General features: G+C 40.6%; 1 pseudogene; it reads left to right on the forward strand.

The window, feature by feature from the left end:
- The first annotated feature begins 14,269 nt into the window (after positions 1–14,269).
- On the forward strand, positions 14,270–15,165 carry LOC149186690 (FAM10 family protein At4g22670 pseudogene; annotated as a pseudogene).
- Positions 15,166–19,880: the final 4,715 nt, after the last annotated feature.

Here is a 19,880-nt window from a genome sequence, read left to right on the forward strand (position 1 = left end):
TGGGAGAGAGGTGGGGAAGAGAGACAGAGAGATGGAATGAAGGATACAAGGGTAGATGTGGATTGATACATATAGAGATAGAGAAGTATGGAAATGGAGATAGGGTTTGAGTGTGGAGATGGAAGAGGAGAAAGAAGGGGAGAGGGAGGGAATAAGAGAGAGACAAAGATTGAGGAAGATAGAGGAAGGGGGATAGACATGAATGGAGAAAGACGGGGGGGGGGGGGGCGAAGAGGGTTAAGAATGAATGATACATGGGATATGGAAAAATTGAGAGAGAGAGAGAGAGAGAGAGAGAGAGAGAGAGATACGAGGGAAGGGAAAGGATGTGGAGGGATGGATGTTTATGTTGGAGAGAAGGTCGAGAGATATGGGAGAGAGTTAGGAAAGAGAAAGATAGAGATAGAGTGAAGGAGTGTTATCGGGAAAAGTGTCTATTCAGAACAACCCTATCCCACTGAGTTGTGACAGTGACCTCAGAAACAAACAAGGAAAACTACTCTTGTATTATCCTTTATGAACTATAAACGAAGAGAAGTAGGATGAACCAACCTGTGTCTTGCGCTAGTCCTTTGATCTGATCTCTCTCCTCTTTGACAGCTTCCAGCTACCTGCTCCCTTACTTGCCCAACGTCACCAAGTTCCTGCAAGTTCACAGAAGAAGGAAACTACACAAAGACATGGATTTATGTTCATAAAAAGCTTAGGATCAGATTTAAGCTAAACATACAAATATAACAATCATCAATGATATACAAGCATGTAGGAGAAACTCAAATAGTTTTATTGATAAAACAAGAAGATCCAGGAGGAGTTACAACCGATGATTCCTGATCCAGCATCAACCTCCCAGCATAGAATCCCCTCTTCACCTCCAACAAAGCATAAATCACCCAATACTCTGATATCTATCTCAAAACCAACAGCAATTCTCTGCAATGTACAAAATTCCAACCTCTGGATCTCTTGGTGAGGGATCCATATATAGATGTATGCAAAGAGGATGAGTCAGCTCATGAATTGATTAGTGGCTTCTCTCTGTCAGTTCTTGCTTCCACTTGGAGACTGAGAGCCTCTTACTCATCATTGGTCGAATTCAGTGAGGCAAGTGTCATTGGAGAAGATTCTGGAAGCTTCCATTGTCTCTCCACCTCGTGGAATGACTCTGCCACTTGTCATTTCCCGCTCAACGCACCCTGGTAGTGCATTCAAGTGCGTTGCAATGCACCTAGCCAGTGTATTTGGGTGCTTTGCAATGCAGTTAGCTAGTGGAGCAGCTGAAATGATCCTGATTTGACTAGTTCTGAGCAGTTTCTGGTAGAGAACTTCTGGGAGAAGCTGTAATTTGTTGACCTTGTTTCTTTAGGAGCTGGAACAACACTTTTAGGGACTTAGGATCCCTTGGTTTATGGACATTTCATGCTTATAGCTGTAAGGCACAAAAATGTCTATAACAGTTGCCCCCTAAAGTATGAGGTCGTTTATCGGGTGAACTGCTTTATTAGGAGGATCCGAAGTTCTTCTAATGCTGGGGAGGAGACCTGTAATAAGATACAATACAATACATTATATTCATACTGTTTTCATGATCTAGCTGAGGCGGGCATTCCCATGCTCAGCTTTATAAATTCATTTTCATGTACCTAGGACAGACAATCGTCTGATGGTAGACTGATGATTCTGATGAAGTCATCATCCTTTTGGTAGGATGATTATCTGTGCTGCAATGTTGTACATTTCAATGTCTTTATTTTTCCTGAATATATATCGCAGCCCAGATGGATGAAACTAGATCTGGGGTGTTCAATCTCGTCCGATCTTCACTCGAAGTACAAGTCGATCCATGTGAGAAAGTTTTTGAAGTTGAACATGGAAAGACATCGCTTGATTACCAGTCAATGATGTAAACTGCTAACAAGCGCGAGAGGAATCACCGATAATGATAATGACCCTCAAGGTACTGCAGTACAATTCACGTGGTGTGAATAAAGGACTTGGCGTCGAACACCACGCAAAATCTTTCGGTCGAAGGTCATTGATGTATACCTGTCACCGGAAGTGAGAAACTTGCCATTGAGGCATGCAAGCTTCAAAGTACTGAAGGGGTTGTTCCTAGATCAACTTCTTGGATAATGAGCTGATGTCGACAAGAAGCGATCTGTCAAAGGAGGGCCTTAATGAATCCCACATCAATGACACGGAACGAAGCAAATGATTTTGATGGAGGTGAAAACGATCTGGTGATATATGGTTCAGGGTGGCGGTCATGAAAGAATGAAGTATAATGTATGGTAGTGGATGGGACACGGGTGACTTCTCTGGATGACTTCTCTTGAACATGTCGATGACACTTATGTGATGGATTGGTAGCATTTACCCCAAATGTGGATGGTATGGCGTGACCATGGTGATGTGACCGGTGAATGAAACAACCCAACCTGACTCAGGCACGGAGTGGAAGTGTCATGTTCAAGAGCGACTTGCTACCAATAAAGTTTCTTTGAGTTTTCTTCCCAATTTTTCCCCAGTCATTGCTGACCAGTACCTCTTTATTTTTGTCAAGCTTGAGGAGGATAACATATGCTTGTTCTATAATTTGCCCTTCGGGCAAACCCATCGCTATGTTTTAACGAGCCTAGCGATAGTGAAACTCATTCTCCCCTAAAGACAGGTTTGTCGCTATTAATCTTTTTAACGAGTCTAACGACAAAGATAACTCGGTCCTTTTCATTTTTAGAGAGTCTGAAAAGGTACGTAAAGGTAACTCCAAAGTTCCTTTTTCGTCATCTAATCCCTTAAGTCCGAAAAAGTATAAAACAATACAGAAGGGATGAGTTTTCGATAGTTTTAACGAGCCGAACAAAACAAGCGCTCGATCTTTTTGTGCAATAATCCCTCAGGTCCAAAAAGATTAAAATCTAGAGGAGGGATAGCACTTCCGGTCGCTTTAATGAACTGGAAGGCCAAAACTCGACAATCTTTTCACATTTTATGAGTCAGATGAAAAGAGCTTAAAGAAGACTCGTCTTTTGAGGAACGAGTGATAAAATGGGTAGCAGCTGATTCCAGGTAAGGTTTGGAATTTTCCAATCACGGCAGTGTCACAAGGATGGCTAGTGAAATCACTCTTCGCAGCTGTTCCTCAAAATGGGTAAACAATCAAATGGAGGTGAATGATCGGCCAATGGAAAAGTGGAGGTGATGGTGCAAACACGACCAAGGCTTTAATGGCTGAAGTACTACATTCACGGTGGTTATTTACCGAGGGATAGTTCATTTTTTAACGAGATTAAACGCGGGTGGAAACATTTGCTCGGTCTTATGTTTATTTTTTAACGAGCTTGAACTATGCGCTAAAACTGCTCGATTAATCCAGTCATATGATAAGAATGTCTCATATAAAAACAACAACTTTTAGATTTTTGCCCCACATCCTTTCTTTATGCAAGTTAGATGACGACTAATCCTACGAGTTTAAAGGGTTAGCCTACGGGTTTAAAGGGAGGACCTAAAAATTTAAAAAAATAAATAGTCGCCCTTCACTTGCACTCCAAAAGGTTTGCATGCCCCCAGGTATAAAACAGAGTTTCAAAGTTACCTCTACTTCAGTCCGTTAAAACATTTGTTTTCCCGGGAGAGGCCTACCTCTTACAGGTTACCCAAAGATTGTTCTATTTACGGCGTAAACAAAACACTTCTTCGGCGATGTCTACCGAGATAAACAAAGGTGAGTGGCGAGATCAACCAACTCACATAACTTTGACAAAAGAATATTATTCTAGAATAACCCCTTTTCCAATCACGGACGGGGTACAGACTAGTCATATTCTCCCGCGGAAACCTACTCTATACCCGAAGTTTTCCTGCCGAAGCAGACCAGGATGCATGCCTCCTGGGTTTCAGTCATATCCCTCCGAATTACTCGCGCTCATCGGGAGGACAGACTGGGACTTGAGACATTTCTTGCGTGAAGAGACCATTTAGGGACGGTATATGACTATTTGCTATGCGTGATCCAGGAAATGAAAGCTGGTCTACGAGCTTGACCACTCTTCCTTCGTGCGGAAAACACATTACTCTAAAGAGTGAGGAGACGATGGCTCCCATGCAATAAATATAGTCTCATCCAAGGAGTAGGTTATAATCCAAGGGTCCTTGAACGACCATGACATTCATGTGAACTGTCTTCCCTCTCAATGTTATGGGCACATCGGGAAGGATCCTTAAATGTCGACTGGTTCCTTTATCAAAGCCTGTCAAATTTCTCATTTCAGGCAAAAGCGATGGCGAACCAAGCGCTTTCCAAGCAGTAGAGGAAAGGATACTCACAGAAGCCCCCTCATCTATGATGGTACCAGCCATGACCATTCTATATATTTGAACGATAATTTGGAATGGTATGCTTGCTGGTAGGCGGGGTCTGCCTAGTTGATTCTAGTCGAAGGAGACAACTAGGTTGCTTGGAGGTGGGACCGAGTAGACGGCCGGGTATGGCTCTGACGAACTTCCTTCCTGCGATAAAGGAATGGGTAGATTGCCCCCATGGTCATCGGAGTCTGTGTTGATGAAGAGAATTTGGACGGTGTCATCCTTGTTCTCTTTAGTGACTGTATCATTCGAAGATAAAACCTCTGAAGGCAAGACCGGGTCAACTGCCGCCTCGACCTTTTGACTCGTCTGGTATGGATTCAGTTGGTTTATCTTCAATGATAGGCACTTCAGCTGACCACTTGAGTGGGCCAGCTAGATTCTCAACTAGTGATGGACTTGGCAAGAGTTTTTTATATCTAGGAGGAAGTCGTAACGGTGAAACCGGACGATCATCCAAAACTCTTTTAGCTTCGTCTAAGAAGGGACAACAGTGGAGGGCATGGTCGCCTTCGCACAGTTTACAAGGAAATCTATCTTTTCCTTTTTGTCCTAGGGCTTCACTTTCACTAGTTGACGGTGTGCTTTCAACATGATCTCCAGAGGTTGATGACACCGGATTGTGCAAACAAGGAGACCAGTCCCTTAATATCCGGGGGATGTAAGGACAATCTCTGTGAAAGTGGTCTCCTTTGCAAATGACACATGGCGATTTAGGCCTGGTCGGTGCTGTGTGTGGATTTTCGTTAGACGACACTCGTTTTCCCACATTTACCTTTGGCTCCTTCTTCTTTTTCTCTTTCTTCTTCTTTTCCTTCTTCTCCTTAGGAACTTGGCTTTTAGCTTTACCAGTCCTGTCAAGCGAAGAGGAAGGAGGAGAGGAAGAATTAGAGGAAGTAGAAGACTGGTGGGTAACTTTGGACTCGTCTAATTACTGATTCGATTGTTCAGGAATAATGGTGTTCTGAATGACATTGGTCGAGAAGAGCCATACTGGCAAGCCAATTGTCAGTCCTGGAAGCGACAATGTGGCCATATGGGGTGCACCAACATCTCCCCAAGAGGAGAAGGGACTAGGATTTCCACCAAGGGGAATTCCTTGGTTGGTAGGCTCCATTTTCTCAACCCAAAGATAAACGTAGGAAAAGGGGATGAATATTCCGTTTAAAATAAATTTTAACACGCTTTGACACAACTTGTTTTTTTAGTTTTAAAGAGTCGAGAAAAAACAAAAGATGACTCTAGTCTCCTTCGATTTTTAATGAGCCTGAAGTGACAAGTGCTCAGATGGACCTTTTCCGTTAAGGAGTCTGAAAAGGAATGAAAGGGACTGCTCTAGAGGTCTAGGTAGAGGGAGTACCAAACCAATCGCAAAATTGCAGAATACTTTTTACGGTACGACAGTCAATCTTCCCGAATGCTGTGTTCGGTGCATTGCGATCAGTAGGGTGGCCGACACGGCTTCCTATGGATAAAGGTTTTATGCCTATAGGGGTCTCCCAATATATACTCGACGGTACGTGGGAGCACAAGTCCGTACTGGCACTTATCGTCTCAAAGTGGAGGAATCACCCAACCATCAGTGAGGACAACAGTTACCAGGTTTTACGACGCCAGAATACGTCTCTAGCCTAGACCTCTAGATGTTGTGCGTTAAGTTACAAAGCGTTGTTAAGTTCATTGAATTTATTTTAAGTTGATCTTTCTTATGAAGTTTTCCTTTTGGGTTCACCACGAGATGTAGATGTAATTCCTAAAATGCAATCTAAAGATGATAAGCAAGCTTTTATCTCTTTTCAGCAATGAAAATCCTAGCTACAAGGGGAAAAGAAAGACACAATCTTTTCTCAAAGAGCAAAGAGCACACTGTAAATGCACTTTTCCTAAATCAAGCCAAACAGACTGTCAATATGCAAATGCACATGTGCATGTATTTGTTTTTCACTTTCTTAATATTGATGCCTAAAAAGAAAGTTGTTGTACAAATTTGAATTCGCTTTCAAGTGAAAAACACAAACAAGCTTCTTTTTGAAATCAAAAGGTAGAGATGATTACGACACTTTATGATTTTTAAGTAAACACTTGTTTCGACACTAGAAATTCACAAATTCAAGCCAAAGGCAAAAGTAAAAGCATAATCGACTGTCAACAGCAAATAAACTTTCTCCTAATATCAAAATCGACACTTACGACAGATCTAAATCCAAGGACGACAGTATGACTAGTCTACTTTTGCAATGGGAAACTGTAAATGACGTAACAAACACACAAAAACAAATACAGTTTCTTTTATACAACTAAGGCAGAATCAAGGCAAAGAAAAAGGGCTTTTAAACAGACACACACACTGATCACAGGCTGCAAAAATCAGAGGCAAAACTGGAAAAAGTGAGCAAAGAACCTCAGTTGCACAGGGCTAAGCTGATCAACGCACCTGGTACACAGAGAAACGAGATTGCAACGCAGGTTTCCCTCCCGGGAACTGCGCTGAAATGCAGGAACTCTTCACATCACCTGCGCTGGGGCAGAAACGAGAATTCTATCCGGGTTCTGGGTCACGGTTTGTAGTTTAATATATGGTTTTTGGTCGAGTAAAAGCAATCAGTAATGCACAATCAGAGGGTTGATTTAAAAGAGGTTTAAGAGCTATCAAAAAGGGTAATCAGATCATTTGTGAATCAGCTGTTCAGATCATAAACAGATCCAGTGAATGGATTGAAGTAGCAGATGTCTACTTTGCATTTGTAAATGGCAAATGCAGTTCGATTCGCTACTTCTATGTTTATGAGATGAACAACAAGAGAAACACAAACTAACTAACTAGACACGATCCCTAGTGGAGTCACCATTTTGTTATCGGGAAAAGTGTCTATTCAGAACGGCCCTATCCCACTGAGTTGTGATAGTGACCTCAGAAACAAACAGGGAAAACTACTCTTGTATTCTCCTTTATGAACTATAAACGAAGAGGAGTAGGATGAACCAACCTGTGTCTTGCGCTAGTCCTTTGATCCGATCTCTCTCCTCTTTGACAGCTTCCAGCTACCTGCTCCCTTACTTGCCCAGCATCACCAAGTTCCTGCAAGTTCACAGAAGAAGGAAACTACACAAAGACATGGATTTATGTTCATAAAAAGGTTAGGATCAGATTTAAGCAAAACATACAAATATAACAATCATCAATGATATACAAGCATGTAGGAGAAACTCAAATAGTTTTATTGATAAAACAAGAAGATCCAGGAGGAGTTACAACCGATGATTCCTGATCCAGCATCAACCTCCCAGCATAGAATCCCCTCTTCACCTCCAACAAAGCATAAATCACCCAATACTCTGATATCTATCTAAAAACCAACAACAATTCTCTGCAATGTACAAAATTCCAGCCTCTGGATCTCTTGGTGAGGGATCCATATATAGATGTATGCAAAGAGGATGAGTTAGCTCATGAATTGATTAGTGGCTTCTCTCTGTCAGTTCTTGCTTCCACTTGGAGACTGAGAGCCTCTTACTCATCACTGGTCGAATTCAGTGAGGCAAGTGTCATTGGAGAAGATTCTGGAAGCTTCCATTGTCTCTCCACCTCGTGGAATGACTCTGCCACTTGTCATTTCCCGCTCAACGCACCCTGGTAGTGCATTCAAGTGCGTTGAAACGCACCTAGCCAGTGTATTTGGGTGCTTTGCAACGCAGTTAGCTAGTGGAGCAGCTGAAATGATCCTGATTTGACTAGTTCTGAGCAGTTTCTGGTGGAGAACTTCTGGGAGAAGCTGTAGTTTGTTGACCTTGTTTCTTTAGGAGCTGGAACAAAACTTTTAGGGACATAGGATCCCTTGGTTTATGGACATTTCATGCTTATAGCTGTAAGGCACAAAAATGTCTATAACAAGGAGATAGGGGGAGAGAGAGTGTAGGGGGTGGAAGAGAGGGAAAGAGATATGGTGTGTTAGTGATGGAGGAGAAAGAGACAAAGGGAAAAGAGGGGAGAGAGAGAAAGAGAAAGGGAGATAGATGGATAAAGAGATAGAGATTTGGGGGAGGAAATAATAGAGAGACAAATAATTAATGAGGAGGGGGAAGGGGAAAGAGAGAGTGACAAAGGGTTTATGGCGGGGGGAGAGAGAGAGAAAGAGAGGAAGAAGAAGAAAGAGGAAGATAAATATAGAGAGAGATTGAGGGGGGGAGAGAGAGTTCAAGGGATGGATAGACTGAGAGATGAAAGGGGAAATAAAGAAAAAGAGGGAAAGAGAAATGATGGAATTTAAAGGGGAGGAAAAGAGATAGAAGAAGGGAGAGTGTGGAAGTTATAGGTGGAGAGAAATAGGGGGTGGGGGAAGATGGGTGGGGTGGTAGTGAGGGAGAGAGGGAGAGGGAGCGAAAGAGGAGTGGGGTGGTAGTGAGGGAGGGAGGGAGTGAGAGATAGAGAAATAAAGAGAGTGAGGGAGTGGGAGAGGGAGGAGATAGAGAGAGGAAATAAGGAAGAGATTATGTGTGTGTGTGTGTGAAGAATGATAAGTGAGAGGAAGAGGAAGAGAGATACTTTGATGTATTTTCTTGTTAGGGAAAAGTTTCAAGCCCCTAGGGCTTGTTTTCAAGTTCTTTATATGTTTTTATAGAGTTTGTGCTCCTCTTTATGCACAAACTCACTTATTCAAAATAAATTAAATGTAAAAATGTAAACATTCAACAAATGCACCTAAGAGTGGACCAAGTATTATCAAAATAAAAATATATCATGATAACAAAAATAAATATATTCTTTAAGGTTCATTCCACTACATTTATCCATTCCCACAACACGTGGGGACACATTTTAAGAAAATTCAATAGACAAAATGAAAAGAGTATGGTCTAGATATTAGAGATATATAAAATGATTTAAAGAATTTAAAATCATAAGAGCATAGGAAAGAATTAACGATATTTCTAGTGCTTATTTATAAGTCTCAAAACCACAAATGATATGCTCTTCCGAAAATTCTCTATAAGAGTCAAAGATTAAGTTTATAGATCTGAATATGTTTAAGTTCCTAAAGCACTTAAAAAAATAAATATTTAATGAAAATGTAAATTCATTCGTCCTTAAATGTGTAACAACCTTGGTGAAAAATTCATGTAATAAATGTTAAAAACAATAACCACGGATGAATGAGACACTTATTGCAAGCTAAATTTTTGGTAAGACATCCTAGGGGGTGTTCATTTGTTTGTTTATGGCTAAGGAAATTGGAAAAGGAAATGGTTGAGGATTTGGAGAGGCAAAATGGAATTTTTAGGACAATTATTTATTAAAATAATGGAAATTATGAGAAAAAGAAGGTGAAAGGTCACATGTTGCACGTGAGGAGGAAAATGAAGGAAAATATTGGAAAATGAAGAAAATAGAGGCCTAATTCATAAAAACGCTTCTAAGTATTAGTTGGTAACCTTTTGTCAGTTTAGCTTTGGAGATATTTCATTATTCTCTCTCTCATACTCTTGGAAGCTTATAGTTTTCTTGGAGCACTTTGGAATTGGAGCAAGAAAGGGAAAGAAGGCAAGAGGAAGTAAAGATCAAGTAGGGAAAGGCATTATCAAGCAACTGCAATAGGCTTCATTACAGGTATTGACTTTCATGTGTATTTTCCTTGCTACATTTGGCATGCATAGGATTGCATGTGTTTCTCTTCAACCATGGCATGGGTTTTGCTAGGTGTGACAGTATTTTCAGCCTTGCCTTTCCATTTCTTAATATCTTTGATGAGATGGGTTATCTTATTTGGTTTATGTGGGATGGTTGGATTATATTTGAAGTTGAGTGGGGTGGATCTCTGAATTGACAAACACATGGTGTAGTGTTCCCTAAACTAGACTGAGGATGCATGAATCCACTAGCCTAGTAACCCTTGAACTAGACTGTAGGTTGCAGTAAAGCCAAATTGTGTACCTCAGTGGGCCTAAGAATCCTTACCGTTGAATGGAGGGATATACTGTAAAGCTGAGAGGTGGATTTTTTCTCCATCAGGCCTAGTGATTCCAAGATGGAATGCATGGTAAATCGTAGAGAGTATGCCTTAGTGTAGGACCTACTGATCCCTGGATCAGACCACAGATGCACGATAAGGCCTGAGAGACGAGGAGGCACTCAAATTCCTCAAGGTGTAGGTGGAGCACTCCAGTGGCATAGACATTGATTGGTGTTTTCCATGTGTTTTATGATTCCCACATTTATGCTTGTAATATGGCACGGGGGTGATTGGTTGAAGAGAGACTTGGCTCAACCAATCTATGGTCGGGTGGAACGTAGTAGTCCCATCTCTGGTTGGTTCATTGGATTGACTAATGAGAAATTTGTTCCATTGATTTTCATGTGTAAATGTATTGGTGTATATATGGATTTTTATGGTTGGTATGTTTATTGTATTTATGTCCCTATTATGCTGGTCACATGTACAATTTATGGTAGCAACTATGTATGGCTATCAACATTTTTTTACTTGTATCTGAATGGATAATGTGTCTATGACCTAAAAGATGAAAATGCAGCAAATGATAGGAGGCAAAAATGGTTTATAAAAACTCTCATATAAGTATGAGATCCCTACACTTAATTTTGTTGTTTACACTTGTAGATTATAGGTCAATGATATGTTTGACAAAATTATTGTCATATCTAGTGGGGGTATGGTTAAGGTCTTGTTGAGTTTATTGCTTTTGCTTTATTTTTTCCCTATATTTTTCTTGATTTCAAGCTATCATTCTGTTCTCGGCAATGGCCTGGGCTCTGGGCCTGAAAAAGGGGCTTAAATCCCAGGGTCGCAGGCACAGAAATGGAAATTTTCATCCACAGTCACTGGAATGCAATCCTATGAGAGAGACTATAGGTCTGATCACTCCCTTTCCCATAACATGAGAGCGACTATGGCCTAAGAGGTCCAGAAAAATAGTGGAACCCAGGGACAGGCTGTCTGAGTGGCTGACTTGTCTCATGAGGATTTTGTTGATAATGCTGGATGACTGTGTGTGATGTTCTATCGATTCCGCTTCCTTAAGGTCACCTAGGAGGTTGAATCTAATCATAGCATCCTCTCATCTCATATTTGCCTTGGTTGGCATGGTTACTTGGGTGGATGTGGGAGGAGCGTGTTACAGAGTGGTATCAGAGCATGGTTCAACTCTCAAACTGGATGGGTTGAATGTGTTGGTCATGCATGCATGTCAGTTGCATGTGTGTGTCTTACACTTATACACTTGTTTCATTTTATTGGTGTTGGATTAGGGTTCTAGTATGGTTATCATGTATAATTTGATGTTGATTTTTCAAAATGTATTTTTCATAAGTATGTGACTAGTTTCATATGGATTATATGTCACTTACATGTTTATTTTATGTCGACTAATTACATTCTTGTATGTTAGGTTACATTCTTGAGTATTTTTATTACATGTATCAATCTTGTAGGTTGATTACAATGATTGATCGATTATGCTCAACTACATGCGTTTATGTGTAAGTGTAGTTGATTTGGCATTGCTTATGCATATTGATGGTTGCATGTAGCAATGTGTATAATGGAGTAATGGTTGTTGTCATGCATGAGATCATATCATGCATTATTGATATGGCCTTGCTTTGATGGCTAGATCCTAGTTAGAGTGATGTTTATGAGTTGATATATTTACCTGTGTATGTCGATATGCTGTTATGATTATGTTAAACATGTAATGCAGATTTGGTGGTATTGCAGACAATGTATCCTCCCCAAGCTATACTAGGGTATGTTGGTTGAATGTGAATTGTTTATCTGACATATTATGCATTGCAGGAAGGGAAAGATTAAATGGCTAGCTAGGTGGTAGACTACGTAGAATCTCCCTACGCATTAGATGAGAAACGTGGTGTGGGGCATACTTCTGATTTTGCTGATACATTGAGAATCATTGAGGAAGAGATAAGGAGTTGTAAGGGAAACAATGAGAGGATCATATAGGCACAATAGAAGAAAGTAGAGGTCAATGTTATAATTCTTCAGAGTTTGTCAGAATTGCCGTGACAAGGGCCGCTTCAAATCAACCATGCACATGAGGATGGGACTAATGGAGCATATGGCAGTAGATATCCTAGTAGACATAGTTCAGATAGATCTGACACAGTGATAGATGGAAGGCTGTTGGACACTCTGGATACGAGGGGCGATGAGTATAGGTATTATTCTAGTTCTAGTTTGGATAGACATCATGATCATCATCGTTATCATCCTAACATGAGGAATGATATGGGGTACTTACTATATGAATTCAAGAAACAAAACCACCTACTTTTGAAGGAGATGTGAAGAATTCGAAAGATGAAGAGGCTTGGACACTTGGGATGATTTTTTTTTTGAGTTGCATGAGTACACAGATAACATGAAGGCTATAATAACTATCTTCATTTTTAAAGGTAAATCAGACATCTGGTGGGAATATGTTAAGTGGGTTAGAGACATTAGGACATATGACTTGAGCTAGCGAGAATTCAAGATGCTTTTCAGCAAGGATTACTTGTTAGAAAGGTACTACGAAATAAGGCTAAAGAGTTGTATGAGTTAAAGAAGGGATACATGACATAAGAAGAGTATATGACCACATTTCTAGAGCTATTGAGGTATGTTCCATATCTTACTGATGAGAGGGCTAAAGTAAAGAGATTTGTCAGTGGTTTTACATTAGCATTTAGAGATCGAATTGAGTATGATGAGTCTTGGTCACTTGAGGAAGTTATTGGGAAACTGAAGCATTGCTTTGAGCAATCAAAGCATAAGAATGAATCTCAACATGGATGTAAGGGAAAGGACAAAGGTAGAGGTAAATGGTAGCCTAAGAGGACAAGGCCTCAATATGCAGATGGGAAAGAAAATGTGGCTCCGTAAAAGAGATCTAATGCAGCTAGATAGGGACATGGGTCATAAAAATAGTGGTAGTAGCATAGAGGTGAGGGCACTAGTTAGTTGGAGTGTTGGGCATGTGGTGAGGAACAATTTGGGAGAGATTTGTCTGAAACATCAGGGTGGAAGGCCTAAGATATACAGTGCATAGGAGGTGTAGATTGTTGGGGATGTTAGTCAGAGTATTCCACCTATCTATGCAGCAGTGGACAACATGAAAGCAGAACAGTAGGCATATATCATTGAGATGGAAAGTAATATTTGTGATCAAGTTATTTCTATTTTGGTTGACCCTGGATCTAATTATAGCTATGTTATCCCTGATGTTATCACTGAAAATTCTAATGCCAAAGTTTCTCATACTAGCTTGAGGACAAAGCGCATAAAGCCTTTTTGTAGTTTCGCAGCGCAACATGTTTTAGGCTGCGCTACAAAATTGGGGATTTGTTCGAATACATAGCAACTGTCATGCAAAATAGCTCTGGGGTGGATGCATTTTACAGGAGGCTTGCTCTCAAGCTCCTGCGTGTATGCTTGTCATCAGTTCTGAAACTGAAGGGAAATATTACAGTTGAGGATGTTACAGGACATTTGAAGCACGAATATCTTTTTGGCTCTGTTGGAGATGATTGTCATTTGCTCATATGGGACATGCGTACACCTGCACCTAACAAGCCTCAACAATCAGTTGTAACTCTTTGGCCTTTAATGAAGAATCCTGCAAACTTGGCAAAGTATCACGCAAATCCAAAGATTGCACCTGTCATTGCTAAAATGATAGGCAAGTTTGCTGGAAAATGAACGGTATCTTGGTTCAGAGTCTTTAATTTGGTCCGGGAGCAGGTTAGTTGCCCTGTTAAGAGCAGCTAATTAATTTTGCATCTTGGACGAATGGCATTTATCAAATAAACAATACCGAAGCTCAGGTTCTTTCAGTTTGTCTTTTTCTCCCAAGTTCTGATGATAGTTTAGTTTAAATGCATGCATGGTTTGGTTTTTTTTCATCGACTGAGGGAGGATTTAGGCGCTTTGGAAACGAATGTGTCATGAACGTCAGCAAAGTGAATCAACTGAAGCTCTTTATCAAACAATGCGACAGCAATCCCGCCGTTCTTCAGGACCCAGCTCTGAAATTTTTCAGGGACTATCTTGAAAAGCTCGGCGCCAAATTACCGGATTCTGCATACAGCAAGGGTGAATCGGCAAAGAAGACAGAAGCTATAGATAGTTTTGTGGATGAGAGCGATGATGACATGCCAGAACTTGAAGAACAGTTTGGCCCTTCAAGCACTGCCCGGAAAGTGCCCGAGGAAACTGCCAGTGATGAGGAGATAGTTGAATCTGACGTGGAACTAGATAATGAAGGAGTCATTGAGCCAGATAACGATCCTCCTCAAAAAAAATGGGAGATCCATCTATTGAAGTAACTGACGAAAAACGAGATGAAGCCCAAATGGCAAAGTCAAAAGCAATGGAAGCAATGGCAGATGGTGATTTGGATGAGGCTGTAAATCATCTCACAGAGGCTATTGAATGCAATCCCACATCCGCGATCATTTATGCTACTAGAGCTAGTGTGCTTGTGAAGATGAAGAAACCTAATGCTGCCATTCATGCTAATGCTGCTATCAAGATAAATCCAGACTCTGCAAAAGGTTACAAATGGCGAGGCATGGCAAGAGCAATGCTTGGTCACTGGGAAGAGGCTGCCTTGAATGGACTAAACATTTTTACAGAAACACTTCTTTTCCTTGCCCGTTGCAAACATACTGGTGTATTGACTACAAGGGGTGTGGGCACGCCAGGTACTCCTATGATGGTTTCTAGTCCTTCAATGAATCCTGTTTACTCACCACCTCCAGGTGTTCGTATACCAGTCTTCGAGTAGCTTTTACCTCGACTTTTACACTGTTGTTATGGAAGCACATGGCAAGCATAGATGCGTGGCGTTATGGGTGTTCAAATGGCTACATTCCACCTCAACCTTGTATGCCGGTGGAGTCCTGATGAGTTTGAGATTTACAGAGATCATGGTGTGGCAAATCCTTCAGATGGCTCGTAGTGCATGCATTAAGCATCAAATTCTTTTGCAAAGTTTTGGTTCACGGTATTATTTTAATGTAATACCTCAAGTTCCTTTTGGCATAAATATTGGCTTATGAATGGGAGAACTTCTGAGAATAGTTTTCTCATTCTAGTGTTACTAGAGTTATTGGTTTGTAACATAGGTAACAAGCTCATGTTGGTGTAGCTCTTTTAAATACAATCGCACCTGCCCAATCATCCCAAAACTCTACGTTGGCACAATCGTAAAATTCTGGGCAGGTAAACCCACGAATAAGGAGCAGAATATCACTATCCGGTCGTCTGGAGGACTGACAGAAGACGAGATACAGAAAATGGTGAGAGAGGCTGAGATGCATGCGCAAAAAGATCAGGAAAAGAAGGCATTAATCGATGCTAGAAATGCTGCGGACAGCACGATATACTCAGTAGAAAAGCCCTGCAGAAACTTAGAAATAATTCCGGGCTGCAAAAGCAGAGAAGGTTATGTGATATTCAAGTATACAGGTCCGTTAGATATGTTGGCATGAGAGCAGGTCGCGATGGTGTGGATTATGGTGTTTCCTTTGATGTCAAAAGTGGTGTCCAAGTCGATTGGGAGAATTCAAAACTTCTGATGAACAATTCCTTGCTCTGTATTTCCAGCGATTGGTTCATGACATTTTTTGGGCATTAGTTTCAGACCGGGATCTTAGAAAACTTAAGGAAAGAAATGTTCGAATCTACCTATTACGAGGCCTATGTTCATGCCCTCAAAGTTTCAAGAAAGCCGGAAATGAAGAACCTTCAGTTCAATGAACAGCTCGTATATCTTAAATCCAGTGTACAGGATGTTGAATATAATGTTGATTGGCGTGAGGTTTGTAAGGATCAGTGTGATTCTGTTGATGAAAGCCAAGAAAACTCCAGAAAACGCCATAAACTTTAAATGCTTGAATGGATTTCAGTCCAAAGGAGAGCTGTCAGTTAAGGCAAAGTAAGGACCGATAAACAGGGGCAGTTTCCTATGTTTAAGGAGATTGGAAAACATGTGACATTAAAGACAAACGTGGAACCTTGAAGACCCATCACAGCCACCGCCAGAAGGAGAGCAGATGTCAAAGAACGAGAACCATTGTAATTAAAGCCATCATGCATAACACGGTGTTAGAGTCCTACTTGATTTAGATCTCTTAAAACTCTAGTCAACAGTCAGTTGTATTTATTAGTTAGTTTCAAATGTTAGTAGGTGTCATCATAGGCAGAATCGAATTCCCCTCATGCTGGAGGAGGAATATCGATTAGTTAGAATAAGAATTCTATATATAGCTGAAACAGCAATGTAATAGGGGTTGGAAATTTGATGAACAGAGCATTGTTTTGGCTTATGTAAAGACAAAGTTTCAGTAATATAATTTAGCTGCTTTACTTCTCAGGATTCATGAAGGATTTCCATGTTTAGAATGTATGATTTTATCTTTTCCTTAATGTCTTTTACAGTTGCATAGGTGTACAATCACTCAGAATTCACTGATTGTGCTCTGATTTCCTGTGTGCACTTATGAGCTGTGGTTCCATATGTGTTGTGTTCTGAATATTCAAATGCTAAGTGCCCTGACTTCTATGTAAAGGCAGTACCATTGTTTACTAAAGTGTTGTTGACTCCATAGGCCCAATGGAAATTTGTTTGAGGTTTTTCCAGCACCCATATTTATCACAGATATGTCACAAAGAGTTAGCCATCTTATCTTAAGTAAAAATCATTAACCCATTTAGAGAGAGCCCTCTCAGGTTGAGGAGGCTAAGCCTCAACCTAAAGTAGGTCTGAAATAGTTACTTGAAATCTTCCTGGTCTGCAGCCTTCCAGGGTCTGATTTTGAGATAACACCTGACTTGGTGAATAAGTGTGGTTTGAGTAAGGAATTGCATGCAGAGTCTTGGTTAGTGCAGTTGGCTACAGGTAAAAAGAGGAGAGTTCATTACTTGGTAATAGCTTACACATTTGATTTAAATGGTATGCCTATAGAAACACATTTGATTGTGTTATTGCTGGGATCATACAATATGTTGTTGGGCGTGGATTCGTTGTATATACATAGAACCAAGGTTAACTACTATTGCAAAACTATTGAGTGTGTCGATGACAATGTAGAACCAAGAGTATTGCGAGGTAAGAAGAAATCCATATCAGTTAGGATGGTGACAAATATGCAAGCAAAGTGTATCTGGAGGAAAGGTTGCAAGCTATTCACGATACACATTTCTAGTTATAAGGATAAGGAGGCTAAGGATGTGGATGTGTTGAGTATATATATCCACTGTTGCAACACTTTCTGGATGTATTTCTTGAGTACATGTTGAAGCCTCAAAAATCACTGCAACAACATGAGGTAAAACCACCTGGTAAGGGACTTGAATATTGTCCCTTATTCGTTTGGATTAGTGGCTCTGACTGGATATAATGGGACCGGTTTCCCAATAAAAATGTGATAGGATGGATAGGGTGTTTATTACCAAAATACTAAGTGATAGATGGGGTGGTTTTCAACTAAAATAAAAGTATATTTAACCTATTTGTTTATTACCCAGGATTTTACTTATACTTATGCGATCTACTATGATTATCTTTAGTGTATGATAATGAAGATTAATTAAACACTAACCAAAATGAAAAGCCTTCAAAATAATTATTTTGATTAAATAGTTAATCAAAATAATTCTTACACACATATCGCATCAAATATCGGTCAATCATTTTCCCATATATGTATTAAAGATAATAGTCCTATTATTTTCAGAAGTGAATGAATACAAAACTACAATAAAGGAGATACATATAACAAAGAATACAAAGAGAAAATGGCTATAAATGTTGGAAATAATACTGAGAGGGGGGGTGAATCAATATTATCTAATTCTTTTCAATATATCTTCCAGATTTATACTTTAATTTATTCTTCAGATATTGATCATTAGTTTGTATGTCAGTACCATATAATGATGAGCAAGAACAAGAAAAATAGATAATCACACCAAAGAACACCAGATATAAGGTGGAAACCCAATGTGGGTGAAAACCACCTGTTGCAATATGTCTCTATCTTCTTTCAATTAGAAACTTCTTTTACAATGATTTTGTACTGGTGCAGTCCTTTACCAGTATACAGGCTGCAACCTGCTGAGAGCTACAACCCTCTCTCGTTTTCCAGTCTCTCCTGGAAGGGAGCTACAACCTCCTTAGCTCTTGTAATAGCTAATCTACTAGTACGTAGGTGCTAGCCTACTTCTTTACTTGCAAGGACCACTTTTCATAAATTTTCAGACTGGATCCATAAACATCAAATAATCATCAAGTACATGTGAATCAACCAATAACTTCTCAAAATGCAGTAACTAGAACAACAATACCAGTAATCTAAACCCAGAACTCTTCAGCAATAGATAGCCAACAAATATTTCAAGAAAAGTCCGCAACTTCACCAATAGAAGCCTGCGAATATCCGCAGCTCTTTTATGTCTAAACTGCGTAGATCCGCACCTGGTCCTTCTTCTGCTCTACGTACCTCTACACCTACTCCTTCTGCTGCACTGCGTACCTCTGCGCAGATCTGCACCTGCACTTTCTGCCTAACAGCGTACCTCCGCACCTGGTCCTTCTGTTCCTCTGTGTACCTCCGCATTGTGCCTTCTTCTACACTGCGTACCTCCACACCAGTGCCTTCTGCTTCACTGCGGACCCCCGCACCTGCGCCTTTTGCTGCGCTGCGGACCCCCACACCTGCGCCTTCTGCTGCGTTACAGACCTCTTAATAGAGCCAAATTAACAGTCCTCCAATGTGCCACAGACAGTCAAATCCACAGATCTGATCATGCGCTCGAGAGATCACGACCTATCAATAGATTCACCTTAAATTTCACCTTGATTTAGATCTAGCTTTTCAAATTGATCACCCAAAATTTCAAATCTTAAGATATTCAAATTTCACAAGTGACTAGCCAAGTGATCTCCTTTCCTTTTTATAGGCAAGCCCTTATTCACAACATGGGACAAAACCATCGAAAACCAATACAAGGGATCCAAACTCGGGTTCAATAATTTAGATCCTATACCACGGGCCAAAACCATAGGATCATGAACGTCGGGCTAAATACCATGGGCCAAACATAAGAATTCCCATGTGTGTGCGCTTTCTCTGCATTGAAGTGAGTGGACTAGGGTCCGCACCTTCTGTTCGGATAACCTGCAGACATGACCGCACTTGGTGAACGGCGTGCTTGTGGGCCCGTACATTTTGAATGGTGTACCTGCAAACCCCTTATTTTCCATCATTTTGAGAGCCAAACATAGGTTTTCCACTTGAGTGAGTTTCCATCAAGTACAACACCTGTGCCATAGCACCAAACCTGAATCATAATGCCAACAATCTCCCCCTTTGGACTTGATGGCAACCCCAAGATCCTCAAAGTCATTGTCCCCCTTTGACATCAAGGGCAAAGGGCGGACCGACATATTCTCTTCCTTTGCTATCCATACTCCCCCTGAGTGCCTGCTGAAATTTC

The sequence above is a fragment of the Pinus tabuliformis genome, chromosome 3_1 (assembly GCF_031772625.1).
Source record: "Pinus tabuliformis cultivar Carrire ecotype Pingquan chromosome 3_1, CPIR1, whole genome shotgun sequence".
Taxonomy (NCBI): Eukaryota; Viridiplantae; Streptophyta; class Pinopsida; order Pinales; family Pinaceae; genus Pinus; species Pinus tabuliformis.